General features: G+C 48.3%; 1 long non-coding RNA gene across 1 annotated transcript; it reads right to left on the reverse strand.

The window, feature by feature from the left end:
- Nucleotides 1–4,306: 4,306 nt before the first annotated feature.
- On the reverse strand, nucleotides 4,307–6,877 carry LOC109289365. Its single transcript, XR_002095350.1, has 3 exons — nucleotides 6,296–6,877; nucleotides 5,373–5,375; nucleotides 4,307–4,566 (listed from the first exon to the last, which is right to left on the reverse strand). It is a non-coding gene; the product is annotated as an uncharacterized LOC109289365 (long non-coding RNA).
- Between the last annotated feature and the right edge of the window lie 2,213 nt (nucleotides 6,878–9,090).

Below are 9,090 nucleotides of genomic sequence, written 5' to 3' on the forward strand. Positions count from 1 at the left end.
CTGTGCTCCTGAGTGACACCTGGCATGAGGGATCCAGCAAGGACAAAACAAATAGGAATATCCAACTGCTAAGTAGCTGGGAGCCAAATGTCCTGCAAGCTGCACAAGTGGGCACTCCCCACCATTGTATTGCGTGCCCACGTGGCTCCAGGCTCACCCTCAGCTCCTTCAGCCATACTGCACTGCCCCAGCCCCTGGGGCAGGATCAGGCAGCAAAAAGCAGAAAAAGGAGGGGATCCCAGAGCAATAAGCAATAAGCCAAAGCAATGAGGCAAGCAATGGCCAGGCAGGAGCCCAGGGGCTGCAGCTTAATCCCTCACAGGCCATGGCTTGGACAACCCTGATACAGAGCTGCTTTCAAAAAAGAAAATGGCTTCACCTATGTTTATTTATGAAGTTGAAAGACTATCTATTTTGTAAACTGAAGATGCTTTTTGGATTGGTATAGCTCACACCTTCTTTGACTTAAGAAATTAAAGAATTTCTTTTTTTTTTGGACTAAAAATATGTGAAGCCTCCAAGGCATTCATCTTTAAAGGTGGTTAATGCAGACGGACAGAAAATTATTACATATAGCCTAACAGGATCCTGAAGGCTCAGTAGAATTCACACAAGGATTTGACATTCATATGAACAATAGGAGTATCTGCCATTACTTCAGACTGAATCAGATGAAAAGGTCATCAGCTGTCCTGATTCAGAAGCTAAGGTAACTATTAACTCCCCAGTAACAGGATGGAGCTTTTCTCATGGGCTTTTTATTGTATAATTTTCTAGACACCTGGTGTTTGCTACTGCCAGATAAGACAAGATACCAGGCACAAGGAAAGTAATTTTTGTGCTCTTTCCTGTACTCATATTTGGACAGGAAGAGGCCTCTAGTGGTTCATCATCACCCCTGCACTGTCTGAGCTGATCCTGGGAACTCCATTCCTGCACAGTAGGCCTTTCATCTGCCATTCCAAATCTTGTCTGTCATTCCAAACACAGGTCTACCTGGCCCAACCCATGTGGCAGACCTCTTTCAGGCCTAGCGTTTTCTGCTATGATCCTGTCAGAACTTGAAAGTTGTGCTGGTTTGATCCTGGCTGGTGCCTGGATCACAGACGTTCAAAAAAGCCAGGGTGCTCCAGCACAGAATTCAGGCTGCTCATGAGAATGTGCCCTCCCTGCTCAGCCTGTGCCAGCCTGGTGGCAGGAGGTGCTGTGCTGCTGGAGGTCCATCTCTAGCTGAAATGAAGAACAAAAAGAGAAGATCTCTACTTATTAAATATCTCACAACATCTTTTACAAGCTAAAGGAAGTATTAACATTCCACCCCTGTACACTCAGATGGATCCTCATAACCCGCACTGAGATAGGGAACAACTGTCCCCATTTTTCTGGTGGAAAAGCTAAGGCGTAGAAGCCACTGGACTACACTTAGGCACCAAAGTCTAAATTTTAGATCCTCAAAACTCCCTCTCAGCTGTTGCCTGTAGGCACCTCAAATCTACAGATGCCTCAGTTTCCCATATTAAAGCTTTCCAGAGATCTGCTTCCCAGGAGACCAAGCCTATCTCATACCTTAGCCTTGCTGGGATTCATAAATGCTCCCCCCAGGGTATCAATCCAGTAAATATTCTCAGAGAATGCTAAGCTATCCGCCTGAGAGGTGGCTGCATTTCTGTAGTGAGTGAAAAGCATCTGGTATCTCCGCTGCCTACCTCAGAGCCCTGTGGAGGTTTCTTAACCAATGCTCTGTCTATGCTTTGTGATTCTCAACTGAGCAGCACCGAGAGACGTATAGCAGCAATATTCTGTGAACACAGTCTCCTTTTTAAAGAAATGTAAACACACAAAACCCCACTGTGCCTGGCTTCAAAATACAGAAGCCAAGCGAATGCAATTCTTCCCTCCTGTGGTCAGTTACAATCATACTTTATAGTCCTGTGAAATGAATTAGGGATGGTGCCATGCAATGATGATTATTCAAGGCTTGGGTGTCATTGGTAACAACTAGCAGTTGTTTCAGTGAACATCTGTTTGCTTTTGCTTCTGATACTGATTTCTGTCTCATGGATGACATAACCATCGCCCTCCCCACACTAGGAAAATTCTCTCAAGGCAGACATGAGATGGGGGTCCAGTCCAACACAAAACCTCTTCAAGGTAAAGTTGCATTTAGTTTATATACAGGCCTTCAACAAAAATGTCTGTGTAGGTTATGGTTCAAAGGATTTCTGGCATACGAAAGTCAGAAAGGTCCAGAGTCAATATGCCACAGCTTCCCTTTATCAGCTCCATGTTCATGGCTTATATCTTTGCCTACTATTCACCAATAGGCTTAGTATTATACCAACTTAGCAAGTGGAGTCCTTGGCTGGATTGACTTTGTCAACCCAGTTGGATGGATTTTAAGGCAAACTGGAGACTTGTGCATGGATGCGAGTTAGGTTGGGCAAGATCTTTAAGCTAATACTGCACAAGGCTGTAAGCATGGTGTCATGAGCATGAGTGAAGACGGCACAGTGAGGTTTTTCATCTGGGTATTGGTTTCTTTTATTTAGAGTAGATTGCTGGATTGGCATCATCTCTGGATGTAGCATGGAAGTTAAATGCAAGATACAGTGGTACTGAGGCCACAGTGTGAAGATGAGCTGAGTGGCTTTGTCTCAAACCTGTGTATGGAAAATGACATACAAGCTGGTGATGGATGGGGTACAGGAGGTCAGGGCTGTGGTGAATGTTATGTACCTTCCATAACGAATGAACAGTGAGAGCAGTCTTGACTGGCAGCGTAGATGAGCTAGGTGACTTGGTAAGGGGGTTTCTGGCCTATGGGCAGTGTGGTCCTGATCAGGGATGAGAAGTAAGCAAGGTGGTGGTGACCCACCCTGGAATTCTCTGACATTCAAGCATTCTGTCTTCTGGAGCTGCAACGGTTTAACAAGACCCTTCTTTAGAGAATGCCTTTCTCGGGCCTTTCTCCATTTTGTCATTTTTGCCTATCGGTGATGAAAATACTTTTATCAAATTGTATTTTTTTTAAAAAACAAGGGAATTTCAGTTAACCAACAATTATCTAATACTAAGCAATTCTGGGCTCCCATGTATATAGGCAGTTTTGAACACACTCCTCTTAGACATCTCTATTGTTCTCTTCAGAGTTACTGTTCAGTTTAATGGTCCTTGGACTGCAGAGTATATGTCCTGTGAACAGCTGTTTGGCACAATGTACTTGCAGGTTCCACCATATTTGCTGGCAGCGCTTGAAAACTCCTTGAACTAGAAAACAGCTCTCATGAAACTTAAGAGCTTTGCCAATGGTAAGCTGGTAAATTCCTTGATGGGAGCAGTCTGGCTCATTGACCCAATGGTGTCTTCTGGCTGTCTATGAAGCTTCTGAGTTCTACAAAGCCAAGCTGTATGCTTTATAATATCCACTGAGATGTCATATATCTTCAGGCTTTGAAACTGCATAATGAATGACTGAAATTAACTACCCACTCTTATTAAAAACAGTATTCTGCGCTGCTTCCCATAGAATAAGAAGGCATAAGGCCAGGAGGGATAAAGCACACTTGAAATTTCTAGGCATGGGGATTTTTCTTTTTTTTTTAAGACATGACTTTTGGGAGAGGGATTTCCCTCCAAAGTGTCAGTCTAGTTTTTCCAAAGCCTAACATCTCAAAAATGCCTTGTTCAATTAACCTCAAACTTTCTCCCCCGCCCCCCAAAAATCCTTCTCTGGAAGAAAACTACATTTGAAAAGTCTCAAGGTGAAAGGAACTCTTTTTTTCTTTAATAGAAAGCTGGAAAATGGGTGGAGAAGAGAGGGGCTCAGAATTGAGCTTATTGAAATGTAACCCTAAGAACAGAGACCCTAGCACAGCCTTGCGGGGGGGTTAATTTTCTTTCTTCTTTCTTTTTTTTGTAAAAATATTTATTTCTATACATAGAAATAAATATATATACAGCAAAATCCCTGTTATCCGGCATTCTACAAGCTGGAATACTCTATTAACCAGAATTTCTGTCCGGCCAGACACGGGGGGCGGGGGGGGTAGGGGGCAGGGCAAGGAAAGCTTGCACACAGCAGCTGCCACCACCCACCACCCTGCGCTGCCACCACACTGCATGCACCCACCACCACCTGCCCCGTCCTTCCCCCCGCCCTCCACTTTGCGTTATCTGCCTCAGATAACCAGACTATTTACATAACTGGCACCCAGCATTCCCCACTCATACTAGATAACAGGGATTTTACTGTATACTCCACCTGCAACACTGCCAAGAGGCCCTGTGGTTCACTTGGCAGATCACACTAAAAATCCGTTACACAGTTTGCACCACATATCTGCGTGCCCGCGCACCCATCTCCATACCTGTACCTTCACCCACTGCCATCCTCAGAGGGCCTGCCCCTGAAAAAGTCTATGCCAAACCACTCTCCACCATATGGGGTCCACCATTTCCTTCCCGTCATCCTCTTTTGTCTGCCTGTAGTAGCGGTACATTTCACTTAGTCCCATTTTAGTACAGTCCTTGACTGTGGGGTCTGAGTGTCTGTTTATGAGCAGGTTCCTGGCTTTCCACAGTGCATATCTGAAGCAGGATATGAACTGGTCAAAGTGGGCTGTTGGGGTCCCTTGCTGTCTGGTCAGGTGCCTATACTAGAGGAGTTTGACACAGTGTGTATGATTAATGGGGGCCAGGGCATGGGGATTGTTCTCACCAGCAATAGTTTCATAATTTCATAATTGTTAGGGGCTGGAAGGGACTTTACAGATCATCGGGTCCAGCCCCCCTGCACTAGGGCAGGAAAGACTGCTGTGGTCAGATGACCCCAGAAAGATGGGCATCAAGACGCTTTTTGAAGATTGCCAGGGTGGGTGAATGTACCACCTCTGGAGGCAGCCTGTTCCAAATCCTTGGTATTCAACTTGTAAAGAAGCTTTTCCTTATGTCTAGCCTGAAGCAGTCTTCAGGCAATTGATGTGGAATTCCCCAGGTCCTCCTTTCTCCCTTTCTTAAACATAGGCACCACATTGGCTTTCTTCCAATCTTCTGGGACCTCTCCTGAGCGCCACGAGTCATCAAATAACTTGGCCATAGGTTGCATGATGACTTTGGCCAGTTCTTTTAACACTCTCAGGTGTAGTTCATCTGTTCCTGCTGACTTGTAGATATTTAGTCTTTGTAGGTGGTCCCCCACAAGATCTACACCAACTATGGGAAGGTGGCTGCCCCCACCATGATAATCCTGTATCCTGTCAAGCAGGCTAACACCCTTGGACTGGTGGAATACTGACATGAAATATTCATTTAGGAGTTCAGCCATCCTATTTTATTCATCAGGGGTCCTATGCTTCCCTTATTTTTTCTCCTACTCCCTACATATCTAAAGAAGGACTTTTTGTTGTCCTTGATTCTGGTTGCCAATTTGTATTTGGTTTGTGTTTTTGCTGTCCTGATCCACTACCTATATGTGTGGGCTATTGCTAAGTACTCCTCCTTAGTAGTTATTTCTGTCTTTCCTCCCTTGTAGGCTTCTTGTTTTGATTTCAGGAGGTCAAGGAAGTACTGATCCAAGGTATTGAGCCAAGGAGGTCACCCAGCCCTTTTGCTGCCTTTTTTATGGAAGAGAATGGACTTCCTTTGAGCTTTTAGGATCACTTCCTTGAGAAACAACCACTCTCCTTGTACCACCTTCCTCATCAGTCCATAGTCCCGCAAGGCCTCACCAACCAATCTCCTGAGCTTGTGCAAGTCAGCTTTCCTAAAATCGAGGATTTCAACCCTACAACCCTACTGACCAATTTCCCAGACTTGCAGTGGATGGAGAAGGTGATCATATCATGGTCAATGTCACCCAGTTTCTCTTCAATCCTTAGATTGTGTTCACTAGGTCATCCCCTTTGGCCAGAACCAAGTCTAGGAGTGCCTTGCCCCTGGTCAACCCATAGACTTCTTGAGCTATATAGAGCTCCTCAATGCAAGTGAGGAAGGTTTGTAAGCAACCAGATCTTGCTGAGTGCTCATCCCACGAGATGTCTGGGTAGTTGAAGTCATCCATGATGAACATGCTCTGAGAGCATGCAGCCTCTGCCAGTTCTCCAGAGAATTCCTGGTTGAGCTCTTCTTGGTTTGGAGGACTGTAGTAAAATCCTATGTTCAAATCCCCTTCCCCATGCTTTCCCCATATCTTGACCCAGAGGGTCTCAAGTCACCCTTCTTTGTTTCCAGTTTTCGCTTCTAAGGATGTGTAATGTTCCTTAACATAGAGAACAACTCTTCTGCCCTCCTTCCCAACAGGATCCCTCCATATAGGGTGTATCCCCCTATGCCTGTGGTCCACTCATAGATGGAGTCCCACCAGGTCTCTGTAATCTCTATGAGGTCATATTGGTTGTTGGATAGGAGGAGAGCCAGTTCCTCTTGCTTGTTTCCCATGCTTCTGGCATTAGTGTACAGGTAGCTAAGCCTGCCACTGGAGGCCCTAAGCTTCCTGGTGAGCTGTGGAATAACCTGTCCATTGGCTGGTGTCGGAGAATGTTTCCTATTGTACCCTGAGATGCTGGTTTCAAGGTTGCCATTTCTTGGGCTTGTGCTAGTGGTTGATGACTCATCCCCCAATGATCTCAGTTTAATGCCTTATCCAGAAGGTCCGCCATTCTAGCCAAGAAAAGCTTCTTCCCCTTTGGCATGAGGTGGATACCATCTCTTCCCAACAGGCCACAGTCCCTGAGGTGCATGCTATGGTCGAAGAAACCGAAGCTATCACGGTAGCACCATTGCTGGAATCTTCTGTTTACTTCTTCTATGCATCTATCCCCCCTGTACCCATGACCTGCAACTGGGAGGACCAAGAAGAAAACTACCTGCGCCCTTAAGCCCAGCCCCCAGAGCCCTATAGTTTCTCATGACCCAGCCAGGATTGTTCCTAGCTGTGTCAGTTATGTCCACGTGGATGAACAGCATGGAGTAGTGGTTAACTAGGGTTAGCATACGTCCGGGGTTTTCTTGGACATGTCCTCTTTTTGTGTCCTCCACTCTCCATCCAGGCGTTTTTTTAAAATATCAGCAAATGTGTGGGATTTTGCTCTGCCTCCACTTTCCTGGCACTTCCTGCTTGCCTTAGCAAAGAGCTGCTTGGGGCTGGGGGCAGTGAGGGAAAGTGATTGGAGTCTGGGGCATCATGTGGTCAGCACGCAGGCCCCAGCAGCTGTAGGCGGGGGGGGGTGCATGCGCGTGTGCCTGCCAACACTGGAGCTGCAGGGAGGCAGGGGAAGGGGGTTCTCCAGGGGCAGCAGGGAGCTGCATGGGCAGCAGGGCTGGGGGTGGGACAGGGGGCTGCAGGTCAGGAGTGAGGAACACCAGCATGGTCTGGGGGGTGGGTACTGTGCATTGGAAGTGAGGGGCAGCAGCAGGGCTGGGGTGGGGTCTGTGGCTTGAGAGTGAGGAGCAGGGCATGGGCACTGCCACTCCCCCACAATCCTACACCCCCCTACCCTCCCACAGGTGTCCTCTTTTTTGAAACTGGAAATATGGTAACCCTGCTTAACCTCAGTCAGTTACACAAAAGCAATGAAGACAAGAGCTGGTGTTTCTGCATGTGAGCAGTACCCAGGAGCAATGGCCTTGTAAGTAAGAAGTTGTCACCAGTTAAAACTGTCCCCTCTTGTGGCTGCCTCCTAGCCAGATCTGGTGGGGAGGATGTGCAGAATATCTCAGAGTGGTGCCTGTTCCAGAAATACTTGTGCAACAGTCCCATACATGGCAGCTTAGTTGCTTATCTGTCTCAGATCTCAGTGGCATTACTGTTTCCTTCAGCGACAGTTCTCAGTGAGTGTCCTCCACACCAGAGTTGTGCTAAAGGAGGCTAGGGGCTGAGTTCTAGCTTGCAGTTCTTATGGGAACACTTTGGGGGACTCAGTGTGAGCAGAATTTGCTTTAAATAATTCCTGTAAAGTAGTTTTGTGAGTAGGACGTCTGTTTGACCCTAGGGCAGATGGCAGTCCAGGCCTGGCAGCCAGAGACAATCCCAGCAAGATACGAGGCCTAAGGCAAATCAGCCTGTGCAGGGCCCGAATGCAAAGAAGCTGATGTGGGGGGCGGGGTTGGTTTGGTGAGTGGCTGGATGCAAAGTCGGCGTTGGTGGTGCAGTCACCAGCACTAGGTGGGCCCTGTAGGAGAGGCCACAGCCACGGCCACTCCACGGGGCCCCCCAAAGTGCAGGACCTGAGGCAGTTGCCCTGATTTGTGCCCCCCACCCCAGACAACCTTGCTGACAGCAGGCCACTGAGGCTGCTCTATGGCTGGTTCTCCATGACTTCATGTTTCATCGCTTTGGGTGTGTACTGTTATCCCCTACCAGGTGAACACGATAGCTTTGTAACTGTTTTGTTGCAAGTGTGACTGACTGGGCCTGAAAAGAATGAGACTCTGAGACTTGGACAGGGTGGAAAAGGTAGTCCCAGGGAGGACAAAGATAAAGGAGTAGTCCCAGGGAGGACAAAGTGTTGTTCCCAGCAGTGGCGGGGCCTGGCTGCACTCAGGCTGGGTGGTGGCAGTGTCGGTGCTGCAGCCACCTGAAAATTTGCTGTAGCCCCCCAAACCCCACTCTCAGTGCTGCCGTTCTGCCCCAAATGCAACACAGCCCAGCCACCACCAGGAACAGCCCAGTGCAGCCTCCCAGCCACAGCCCACAGTGGCAGCCACCCCACCCCATGCAGATCCCAGGCGCACAGCCCCCGTGTCCTTGGTGGGGGGAAGGGGCAGGGGGAGAAGAAGGCTATGGTGATCAGTAGCACCCCACCTCTGGGAGCTACTTCTTTGCACCCCACCTTTGAGAGCTACTTCCCCCCACTGGGAAGAACTTGGCCCCAGCCCACAGCTGCAGCCCACCCTCTGCTGCCCAGTGTGCAGCTCCAGTGGCATGCGCTCCCATGCCCTCCTTGGGGGGCCTGCCCCACCATGTGCTCCCCAGATGAGCCACTCACGGCTCCATCCTTCCCTGCCCCAGCTGCAGGACCTGTCCCTACTCCAGCCCCACTTCCTCCCTCACTGCCATTAGGGGGTGCAGATTGAGACCCCAGCGGTGAGGGA

The sequence above is a fragment of the Gavialis gangeticus genome, unplaced genomic scaffold (assembly GCF_001723915.1).
Source record: "Gavialis gangeticus isolate Ggan-Ray unplaced genomic scaffold, GavGan_comp1, whole genome shotgun sequence".
Classification (NCBI taxonomy): Eukaryota; Metazoa; Chordata; order Crocodylia; family Gavialidae; genus Gavialis; species Gavialis gangeticus.